The sequence below is a fragment of the Anarrhichthys ocellatus genome, unplaced genomic scaffold (assembly GCF_004355925.1).
Source record: "Anarrhichthys ocellatus isolate YVR2014 unplaced genomic scaffold, GSC_Weel_1.0 scaffold96, whole genome shotgun sequence".
NCBI classification, from domain to species: Eukaryota; Metazoa; Chordata; class Actinopteri; order Perciformes; family Anarhichadidae; genus Anarrhichthys; species Anarrhichthys ocellatus.
In genome coordinates, this window is record NW_022280126.1 from 563,736 (window position 1) to 572,890 (window position 9,155).

Sequence of the window (9,155 nt, forward strand, 5' to 3'; positions counted from 1 at the left end):
TTATTTCAATACTTTGTCCGTTTGTGTCGCTGGATTTCACCTAAATTCCCCAAAAGTTACTACTAGATAATGCTTCATTTACATATTTAAGCATAACATTTAATACAAAGAAATGTCAGTGAGAGTTTCATGGTGACATTGTTTAGTTCATATGGTTCATCTGAAGTGTTTTCAAAATATATGCAATTTTGAAAATGTTACACAAAATTTCAGAAAACTTGTGATTGTCTTCATGAAGGTAATCACGTTTTCCATATCTACCTGGGGTGTCTTGCAAACTATCTTTCAGTAAATGGATGTAGTATCGTGCCTTTCTAGTCTCCTGACCACTCAAAGCGCTTTGACACCAAATGTGATTCACACACATTCGCACAGCCGACGGGAGCAATTTGGGGTCGGGCTTGTTGTCTTGCCTAAGGACACGTTGTCACGGACTACAGGAGCCGGGGATCGTACCGCCAATCTTCTGATTGAGAGAAGATCCGCTCTACCTTCTCAGCCACAGTCACCCTCATTACCATAAAGGGTACGACAACTCTTAGGGTTCAGGAGTGCTTGTGGTTAGTGTTAGGTGAACACGAACAGTGTTCTGTAGTTCACACTACTTCCTACTTTGTCACTGGATGTAAATCGCGTTGTAATTCCAACGGTAACCGGGCTGGTTCAAACTGTTCATTTTCATGCAGCACCTGTGAGGTTAACAGGCGGCCTGCAAAAGTTGGAAATGTTCAAATGTATAGTCGACATTCCCTTAATGATTGTGAAAATATAACAAAACTGGCCTCCGCAGACATCGAGCATAGAGACGCCTCTCATCCGATAGCGCTTTGGCCTTGCTACTGTCAAAATGTACGTAATAAAAGGGTGAATAAAAATGCTAAAGCTATTTCGTGCTTTGACTAATGCTTTGGAATGGGCTCCTAGTCACTGACATAGACAGCCAGCAGGGAAATATGAGCCGCGTTGCATTTCAAGGGCACTGTAGAGCATCAGCGAAGCACAGAGAGTTAGAACTGAGCCACTGAGTTGTGTCAGTGTCACAGAATGAGACCAATTCACTAGAGTGATGTGAGCGCCCGCCAGCCACTACAGAAAAGGAGCGAGAGAACATTTCTAACTTCTCAATCAAACACCTGCTCTCCTTCCTCTTCTCAGCACCGGATCTCTCACTGATAGAGTATAATCAGGAGGTCAAGTTGCTAATTTTCCAAGCTGACCTTTTGGTGCCATTCAGTGCCGGGGGAGGAAATGACAGGGTAGCCTGTTCCTAATCGCTTACCATTGGGCTGTAAAGAGGAGGGACAAGAGATAAAGACAAGAGAGTGGAAGAGGATGATTGCCCAGCTGAGTGATGCTGGCGTGCGGCACCATGAATATGTTTGGCTGGCTTTGCTCCACCGCCCGATTGTGAGGGCAGATGTTGCCACGGACCCTCAGGCGTGGCCGTGACACGGTGGCAGCAGGTTTTTGCCGTGGCTGCCGCCCAACCAGCTGCCATCTGAAGTGTCACTCAGCACGAGGGATGGGAGTCAAACTGGGCTTGACCAAAAGGGGGCCGAGGGCGCGCTTCGCACCGCATGTGGCGACAAAAGGCCCGGCGGTCGGCTAGTCACGGTCGAGGCTGCCAGTGCTTTTCAGGGAGATTGCGAAAGGGTGGGCGGGCCGAGGTGGAGCTGACAGAGACAAATAGCTGAGCGGAGCGTCGGTCACAGGATGCAGCTGCTGCACATCAATTGCTTCCTCATCACAATTAGAATGACTGCCGGCTTCACCGTCGAGGAGCGGGGACGGAAACTCGAGCTTCCATTTGGCTTATTGAAGGGTGCGAATGCAAGTCTTCAAGTGAAAAGGCAGCCGGAGATTTGAGACTCAATTTATCTGAAAACTTTCAGAACTTAACTTGGGTAAAGTAGCCTTTTGTCTTCATGCTGCTGTAAACCATAAGGGAGTCTACAAGCAAAATAATTCTTGAAAAAAGGGAAAGGAAATAGAGAATACAGGATAAATCCGGTTTATCACAACCTGAGTCTCATGTTTTGTAGCTGTGTCCATTGTTTCTATTGGTGAAGATAACATTGAACTCGCAGGTTTATTGCTGAGATCCGGGACTAATTCACGTTGGATGATTCTGCACCTCACAATTTATCTCCAATGACAATTTGAAGTACCAGTGCAGACAGTAGTGTGTCCTGCATGCAGCGGTAGAATGTAACTAAGTACTCAAGTACTTCAGGGTAATGTTGAAGTACTCCATTTTATGATACTTTATACTTTTGCTCCACTGTATATATACATATTATAAATCAATTCATCCTTTTAAATGATTATTATAGATTAAGCAACCCATCTCTATATTATTAGTTGCTCCATCTTTACCAGCTGCATCTTTAGTATTACAAACACATGAATGCATCAATGATAACAATCCGGGAATATTATTGAAATGGGCCATTCCTGCATAATGAGTACTTTTACTTTTGGTACTTTAGATAAATGTTGGTGCTGATGCTTTTGTACTTTTACTTAAGTAAGAGTTTGAATGTAGGACTTCTCCTTGTATGTTTTCACTGTGGTATTGATATGTTTACTTCAGCAAAAGATTGAATTACTTCTTCTGTGGTGGCGTGTGTAGCGTGTCCAACTTTGGAAACCCATCTAATCATACTGTGCAGGGTCAGGATTACTGCAATGTTGCCACTGAAAGTTAAATGATATTGTCAGTGAATGTAAGCATTATTTATTTACTTTTTTGAATCGTGGAATCAGGTGTTAAACTAACCAAACTTGTATTACTAAACCAGCTGATTTCGAGGCTAAAGAGAAGGTCAACAACCTGAGATAACATAACATACATTTGGGAAATTGATAAAGGACATTGTAGCTTTGCTAAAGATATACTTCTTTAAAGCATCAACGGGGCATTTGTGCAACATTGTAGAGGAAATGAGGGGAGCAAATGACATGCTACGAAGGTTTGAGGATGTTGAAGTTCCATCTTCACCACTAGGCCACCAAGACATGACAGACATGACAGACAATTCGAGTTATTTGTACGAATCTAGCATGAAAATCGATCTGACCACGCAGGAACAAGAACAAGAGAAGAACAACCTGCTCCAGCCGTAGACTCACTCTGTTTTCTCCAAAGGAAATTCTGCTTTCAGTTATGGATCCTTTTACCAGCTGAAAATGAAAAGTGAAATTACAACTCCATACTAAATATATGGATTGAACAACATCACATCTTGCTTCTCTTGTTCCTCTGGTTTCTTCTGCTATAGATCATCACAGACCAGCTTGCTGCTGAACACTGTGCTGTGTGCAGTGGACTGATGTTCGGGTGTCTGAGGACTCTGGTTTCTAAAGATGATGTAAAGACAGAAAACATGAACGATATTTAATCAGAGCTGTCCGTGGTTTTCCTCTCTCACACACCACAGTATTAGCAGCCTTTACTGGAAGCTTCTTTAAGACAGACCACCACTTGACTGAGGCAGTGCTTTATTTTATCGGGGGTAGATGATCAGTTAAAGGAGACATCTTTCTATCTTTGGGCTCGGGGGGAACAGAACTTAGAAACAGAGATGATCTTTAGTGTTTGACCTAGTATCCTTAATCACATTTCTCTCCAGATCTTGATGTCTCTGAGGTCGCAGCAAAGTCACCCGTTTGAAGTGGGTTTTACAACATGACTTCATTGATCAGGGCAGCCTTTTTCTTCGGAGAGGGAATTTAATTGGAAGACAGAGACATGACTAGGTGAAGTGCTGATTAAATGAGAGGACCAAAACCATGTAGCCTGTCTCTGTTTTACTTCCCAACATCCGATCATAATCAGGGGCTCTGGTGATAAAGGCAATTACATGACTTCAACAAGCAGAGGACAACAATGGAGCCAATGGAGGAACAGAATGATTAGACCTAATTGTCTATGTACATGACTGCATTAGGACATCCGCAGCCAAAAACACAGCAGGGTAATACTTTCATGTTCTGTTTCCAGTACTCATGACAGCATTGAGTTTGCACTGGCCTGTCCCTTTGACCTCCTATTTGTTTCTGAGAGAAAACCTATAAGATCAGTTCTGTGCAAAATGGAAAAGAGGGAATGTTGTGTAAAAAAGGCCTGTTTTAGCAAGATCGCAGCCATACGAGCTATAATCAGTGAGCTCTGCTTTAAGTCATAAGTGATCCAGTCGGTGGTATGTAGAGAGCTACTCAATGTCTTTGTAGTCAATTCTGCCATGTGAGAAATGAAGAAATGAATGTCCTCCTTGAGTACAAACAACTGTCTCTCTAAAGGCTGTAAGTCCTCTCAGAATAGAGCGTAACTAATGAGACAAAATTACCTGAATATTGTTGTTTTTTTAGAGATTTAAAGGATTGCAAGTGTGAAGGCCTCATTGTATCACCAGAAGAACATCTTGCCTGCATCAAGCTGAGCCGTCTGCACACCTTAAGCTGTGTTTCGCTGACCTCTGGTGGTGATATAACGACACAGTCCGACATGAGTGCGCGTCAATTATCTGCAACAACGGTCCTTTCAGATTTAACACTTTATAATAACTACACACTATAAAGCATTAAAGTATGAGTAAACACTTAATTCATCATTTATTAAAGCATTGTTCCTACATTAATAATTCATTAGTAAGCAGTTCATAACAACAGTTATAAACGTTTTATTCTTGATTAATAAGCTCGTCTATTATGTGTTCCTACATTAATAATTCATTAGTAAGCAGTTCATAACAACAGTTATAAACGTTTTATTCTTGATTAATAAGCTCGTCTATTATGTGTTTCATTATTGCGTTTTCATACTTTATAAACGATGGATTCCCCATTTGTAAATGAAGTATTATATATTTTACAAACCAATTATTAAGGAGTTGTAGATGATTAATAACATCATTTATAAAGTGTTAGTAATTTATTTAGATGTACATTATTCATGCATTTATATATATAATGGTTAGGGACTATGTTAATATATGCTTTATAAACGCATATTAATACTGCAATTCATGATTAATTCATGATTTATTAAGGTAGTTACTACTCGTTAGTAAAGTATTTTGTGTGTCCTCATCTAAAGTGAGGACTATTTATGCCTTACAAAGCATTTATTAAGTGTTTTGTGTGACCTCATCTAAAGTGAGGACTATTTATGCCTTACAAAGCATTTATTAAGTATTTTGTGTGACCTCATCTAAAGTGAGGACTATTTATGCCTTATAAAGCATTTATAAATGACATTGAAAGGCCAGCAGTGCCTCAAAACACATCGTTTTTGAACAGAACAGGCAAATAGACACAACACAAAGTGATCAAAAACATATTAATATTTATTGCAAGATGCAAACAATATACTGTTAAATACAAACCTCTCCGCCATTAATTCATGTAAGAAACAAACAAACAAAGACATTCTCCTTCAGGAGAACATGGCTGCATACAAAACATTTGTAAATATACGACTGGAGCTAACCAGGAGCTTTGCCTATTAGTTTACATTTACTTATTAAATTATTCATTTGTGTGTGTGTGTGTGTGTCCTTATCATATCTCAAACTTGGGTTTATGGGGACCCAAAGGGGTGCAGCATCGAATGTGCTGCGCTTTGGCCAGATGGTGGCGCTATAAAAACAAACTTTACGTTTTGGCCTTTTACTTTTGAACTGTAAGTCACTCGTTTGCGTCAAGATTTTCTGCAATTTTTCACGACTCATCAGTTAATACAGCAGCGTCCTGTGGAACACACTTTTCTTCGTGAGGTGCACCGACGATCAAACAAAAGGTATTTTTCTCGGGGAAATTCCACATAAGGAGTAGCTGCGAAAACCGTGTCTAAATAGGCTTCTGGCCCTCGTACACAGGCACGAGAAATAGCAACTTTAACAGTGTCATAGTTGGTGCCATGCTGGTCCAGTTCTGACTCATACATGTGCATATGGGCTTATAAGGGGTTAGGTGTGACTGGAATGTAACTAAGTACATTCCCACTCTGCATAATAAGTATCTTGATGTGTGGTATAGTAGAGAGTTCCCAGAGCCTCTGAGCATGTGCCCGTTCAGAATGCACATTACTCTCTACTGGAAGTGCTGCTTGCAGTGTTTTTGAGAAACCAGCATCAGGTTGGTTGTAACGTTGGTATATTCAGCTTTCAGAGGCAAAAGTGAACTGCAGTCAATGAGCTTATTGAGTTTATACTGTGCATAAATGTACATAACACATATATTCAAATATCACAAAAATGGCAGTATTTAAGAATATTATATATTTCTATAACATGCTGTTGTTATATAGTTTTGTACCATAAAGTATTGTTCTTAATAGTATCTATTTCTTAATAATATCTATATAACTATTATTAATATACTAACAACTGCACAAACACAAATCTCCCAGATTATTATATTTCTTTCTTTCTTTGTGTTTTGTATACGCTTCGTAATTTTGAATAAATATTTTATTGTGAGGAAATAAGGGTGATTCCTTATTCATTTACATACTACAGTTTCACAAAACATAATTCCTTTTTTAGTTGTTCTTTTTAATACTTGGCATAAACAAACTGAAAATAGCATATGTCGCTTGAATCTCTCTCTGGGCTGCATAGTTGTAATTCATATTGTACATAACTATTGCTGCCAGTTCTTACCTTCCCCCACCCTGATCAGCTTCACCTGTTCCTAATCCCCCCCTCCTCCTGCCGAAAGTATTTAGTCTGTGGAAAGGTCCAGAAATGACCTCCTAACGTCTATTCCGAAGCAGTGTTCCGTGACCTCGATGGAAATGTCATGAGGCCAAGGAGAGATGAGAAGGAGAATTCATTGAGTTTTATAAACTTAGTTCGGGAACAAGGACCACGCCCCGAAGTATTTAAGCACAACGAACCTGTTCACATCCTCCACATGTCGTGTGATTCCCGAGCAAAAAAATCAAAACCTTAACCGCTTACCTTGGAACATGGACCTGGAGCGCACCCTCACTCCTTCCGACAACGACCTGTTCGAAGAAGATCAGCTAACTCCAGCAGTCCCGAAGATCCCACCTTCTCCCATTATCTTTCGCTGCTATCAACCATCCACGTTCCTCGTGGCTCTTGACATGTAGCCACTCATTAGCCCACCTTTCCCCATATTCAGAATCAGTCCAATCTACTCGGAAATATTCAGGAAAAAAGAGACTCATCATAGAGCTCTCATCCCCCCACAGCTCCACCATCCCAGGCATCACCAGCCTAATCCCCAGCCAGGAGTACTCGATGCAGTACACCACAATTGTTCACGCCGCATCCCTCCTCCACCTCGCAGGTCAAGGTGCCTGGCTGTCTAAGGCAGACGTCACCAGCGCCTTCAAAGTACTTCCCATCCACCTTGACTACTGGCACCTCTTCGGTTTCCTCTGAAGGGTGCTTATTACTTTGCAGTGCACCTGACCTTTGGGTGCAAGAGCAGCCCAAACATTTTTGATTGCCTATCCGAAGCACTCTGCTGTATCCTGACAAATAGTCATCAGCATGACTCCCATTAGTTTATGACTGTATAAAAGTAATGATTGAACCTGTGTAAGATAGGCGTATCGTTTGTTTTCATGGACGACCGAATGGTGCGTCACTTTAAATGTTGCTGCTATAAGGAATTGTGAGGCGGCATTATCTTCTGTCCTTTGACAACGGAAGGTCCAATGTATCGTATGCTGAAGGAAGGAAGGAATTCAAACAGCTCTTATCATGGCGGTTACTTATACACTTCCGGGTCATTTCACTTTTTTACTTCCTCATAGAATGTGTTCACCTTTGTCTCCATTTCTTCTTAGTACCTCCGTGTCTAGCGTTTGTGTTTCTGTGATCAAAATCTGTGATCTTGGTAATCTGCTCTTTGACCTGTTGCTGGATTTGTTCGCCTGTTCTGACTGCCTGTACTGAACCTCTGCAAGTAAAGACGGCTTTTTGAAACTGTCCTGGTCTTGAGTGCCGCTTTTCAGTCCTTGCCTCAGTGGTGGCTTCGGCCCAAACAGTTAAATGTGCAATGTGTGAACCAAAAACTGAACTTGTCAAACCTGTCAAAACTTAACATTAGATTTCTATCTATATGCTTTGAAGAAGATATTAAACAACATGACAACACTTTCAAATAGTTCCCTTGTTTATTATCAGCAATTAGTCAAATACATATAAACAAACAGTAGGAAAAGGAGAGTTCATCAGCGACTTTGTTTTTGTTTTTTTGTTTTTTTTTGCATAACAATTTGTGCAGTAAAAAAAGGAAACACGTTATGGTACATGAGCAATAGATAAATAAAAAAAAGAAATATTTAGCATGTTATTTACAACTCATATTCCAAGAGATATAAATGAAACATTCCATCAACTTACTAGCAACAAACTCCACAGAATATTAAACTGCCATTCTCTGGCAATGATATGACGTCTCATAAGGATAAATAATGTCGTGTTCAGTTTGCGTGGCTGAACTTTGAGCTTTAAAGCTCTTGTCAATAAATACAGTGATTCTTGTAAATGATTCTACTGAACAGTTTCTTTCCTGGTGTATTATGGGCCATCAATAACAAATCAATAACTTGAATGTATTTTTGCAGACTTGACATATTGGTGTAAAAGAAAACAAAAAACCTGTTGATGACTCAAACCTGGTGGCTTAACATCATGTCTGGGATGTCCCAGAGACCAAACCTGATTTGGGCACTTCCTGTCAACAATGGCCAACAAAGTGTCAATTCCAAGGCAACATTCATGTGGCATCCAAGACACCCAAGTGTACTGTGGGACATTTGAATCAAGAATGATGGACAACTAGTAACCAAAGTAACAGGTCAATGGGAAGTGTTATTTCTAAATACCCTGTGATGAACACTGTGTCCAGGCTGCTAACAAGAACAAACAGTGGAATTTGTTTCTGCTTCCATTATTTAAAAAGCTAAATACCCGGAAAACACAATGGGATCGCATTTTATTTCCTGACATTACAAGTTGACACGGATCAGTGAATTGCTCCATTAAAAGAAATCTCTGACCCACAAAACATATTGGGATACATGGGATAGTCCTCCAAATCTAACTATAAAGTAAGAAATCTATCTGTGTGTGTGTGTGTGTGTGTGTGTGTGTGTGTGTGTGTGTGTGTGT